Below are 3,402 nucleotides of genomic sequence, written 5' to 3'. Positions count from 1 at the left end.
GACTAGAACTCACCGTCTCCTGGTGATTGGCCCAAAGTCACCCAGCTGGTTTTCATGCCTAAGGCAAGACTAGAACTCACCGTCTCCTGGTGATTGGCCCAAAGTCACCCGACTGGCTTTCATGTTCAAGGCAGGACTAGAACTCACCATCTCCTGGTGATTGGCCCAAAGTCACCCAACTGGCTTTCATGTTCAAGGCAGGACTAGAACTCACCGTCTCCTGGTGATTGGCCCAAAGTCACCCTGCTGGTTTTATGCCTAAGGCAAGACTAAAACTCACCGTCTCCTGGTGATTGGCCCAAAGTCACCCAGTCCTAGGACTATACGTCTATTGTCTGAGGGGAAAAATAAGTCCCAGGGGACCGAACCAGATTCACGGCTGAACAAACCCTGGTTCATGCTTTTTACACGGCACATGGATGTGCGACTATTAGCATATTTTCTCTATGGCTGAAAGACCAATGAAAGCCATAGCCTGGGACATTTAAAATGTTCTTCAGTGGGTCCTGAACTTACAGTTCTTGGTCCCTTTCAAGACTGCAGTTTTCCCTTTTACAGCTGAGATTGCGAAAGAGAATCTGAGCGTTTCTAAAGAAGCTTATTTCAGTGCAATCGGATTGCTTGTTAAATAAAAAATAAAAAAGTTCACCTCCCACGAAAAGCGAATTTCCTTGTTCCTCAGCCATATCCTTGTAGCTAGTACACAAAGGCCAGAGAAGAAGGAAATGGTACAGTGTTTGGCACCCGGGTCCCTCTTAAACTAGTTTTTCAACATTTTGCAATAAGGTCTGGTCATGTGATAAGCAAGAAAGGAAGATTTACAATCACCCTTTGCCAGCAAGGACGGCGTGTTTAAGAAAATTGTTGGGTTTTTTTTAAAAAAAAAATAAAATAAAATAAAATAAAATAATCTATGATTACAAAATAATCTATGATTACAAAAGCAGAGAGCGCGCGTTATTCCACCAGACAGGGTTGCAGGCAGAGATTGTGTCACACAGACACAAAAAGAAATCAAGGACCAAAGCTTCACACCTTTTTATATAATAATAATAATAATAATAATAATAATAATAATAATAATAATAATAATAATAATAATAATAGTAATAATAATAATAATAATAATAATAATAATAATAATAATAATAATAATAATAATAATATAAAGTTGGAAGGGACCTTGGAGGTCATCTAGTCCAACCCCCTGCTCAGGCAGGAAACCACAGGTAAGCTTGTTGTATCCGACTGAGTATTTCAATTGGCGGTACGAGGGGCCTCCCACAATCATGGTTTATATTTGCACAAACGAATGCCAACGAAAGCCGGTTTCTCCCAAAAGCAATTTTGGCAGCCCAAACTTTACAAAACTTGGCAACAATCCCCTTTGCTCTAGCTTTCCATCCACTGTGGCTGAACTTTTCCAGGATTTGATTTATAATAATAATAATAAGGTTGGAAGGGACCTTGGAGGTCATCTAGTCCAACCCCCTGCTCAAGCAGGAAACCCTATACCATTTCAGACAAATGGCTGTCCAGTCTCTTCTGAAAAACTTCCAGTGTTGGAGCATTCACCACTTCTGGAGGCAGGTTGTTCCACTGGTTAATTGTTCTAACTGTCAGGAAGTTTCTCCTTAGTTCTAGGTTGCTTCTCTCCTTGATCAGTTTCCATCCGTTGCTTCTTGTCCTGCCTTCAGGTGCTTTGGAGAAGAGCTTGACTCCCTCTTCTTTGGGGCAGCCCCTGAGATACTGGAAGACTGCTATCTTGTCCCCCCTCGTCCTTCTCTTCATTAAACTAGATGCCCCCAATTCCAGCAGCCGTTCCTTATATGCTTTGGCCTCCAGTCCCCTAAATTGCTGATTTAAAGAAAAAAGCAACTCTGGATTAGCAGAACTGCAGACAAGGAGAACTTAGATTTATGGAGGTCAGCTCTGAAAATGACTCCAGAATGACCTGCCTTAGAAGGAAAAAGCAGAAATAAGATTGGCTTATAAGGCATGAGGATGACAGAATCAAAATAAGGAAGCAGTGGGCTGTTCAACTTCTTCCTCTTCTCCGAGGAATGGAAAATATTGGGGTCAATAATCCACAGCTGGGACCGGTGTGGTGAAGCTTGCAAAGCGGCCGATGATGGAGATTTGTCTCCTCTTGGATTTCAGAATAAAAAAGCTGGAAGGGACCTTGGAGATATTCTAGTCCAACTTCCTGCTCAGACAGGAGACCCTATACCCATTATGAACAAATGGCTATCCAAATTCTTCTTTAAAACCTCCAGTGATGGAGCACCCACAACTTCTGGAGGCAAGTTGTCCCACTGATTCATTATTCTCACTCTCAGGAAGTTTATTCTGAAAGTTTTAGGTTGGTTCTTTGCATGACTAGTTTTTATTTGTTGCTTCTTGTTTGCTTTCAGGAGCTTTGGAGAATAAGTTGACTCCCCTCTCTTCCTTGTGGCACCCCCTAACTTAACAACCACTTTGCCATTCACTTAACAACCGTGGCGAGAAAGGTCGTAAAATGAGGCAACGGCTCGGTTAACGAATACCTCGCTTAGCCACCAGGATTTGAGGCTCGTGTGTGGTGGTAAGTCGAGGACTGCCTGTGTAGCTGAGCTAGGGTGTGACTTTAAGGCCATCTTTTCTGTAAAGTCTTTCGTGCAAGATTTAGCTTCGTGGGAGCTTAAGACGAAAAGAGGAATATCAGGAGGATGAGATTTGTGTAGGTGGACAATGGAGTGTATTGTTGGTCTCGGCTTCCCGGCTGCACATAGTGTGGTTTCTTGATAACACGAGAACAGCCCACTCAGCGAAATGTTTGGGAATTGCCAGGAGAGCAAAGTACGTGAACACGGCGTGGAAGGCCTTGGTAAGCAGTTTGATGAGGCGGAATGGGTACAGTCAGCTCACTGGAAAAGAGCGTTGTGTACGGACACCGTCGAAGGACAGGCGTTAACAACCTTGTTTTTATGTTTGTGGAGAAGAGGAGAGCAGCAGGGTTTTTATAATACTAATCCAGGGGATAGAATACTAAATAAACTCTGATGGTTTTCCTCCTCCTCCTCCTCCTCCTCCTCCTCCTCCTCCTCCTCCTCCTCCCTTCTAGCACGGATGATGTTACCTAGTTTGGTAATGAAACGTCTGCCAGGAAGCAGCCAAGCTCGGAGAGCACCAAGGACCCCATAATCCTCCTCCTCCTCCTCCTCCTCCACAACCCCCTCCCTTCTAGTATGGATGATATCATCTAGTTTGGTAAAGAAACATCTGCCAGGAAGCAGCCAAGCTCAGAGAGGGCCAAGGACCCCACAATCCTTTTCCTTCTCCTTCTCCTCCTCCTCAATATCTTTTTTACATCGTGGTGACCAAAACTGGATGCAGTATTGTTTGTCCAGGAAGTGAGGGGAG

Source organism: Protobothrops mucrosquamatus, unplaced genomic scaffold, assembly GCF_001527695.2.
Source record: "Protobothrops mucrosquamatus isolate PMUCROS unplaced genomic scaffold, P.Mucros_1.0 scaffold4130, whole genome shotgun sequence".
Lineage (NCBI taxonomy): Eukaryota > Metazoa > Chordata > Lepidosauria > Squamata > Viperidae > Protobothrops > Protobothrops mucrosquamatus.
This window is presented reverse-complemented; position numbering follows the sequence as displayed.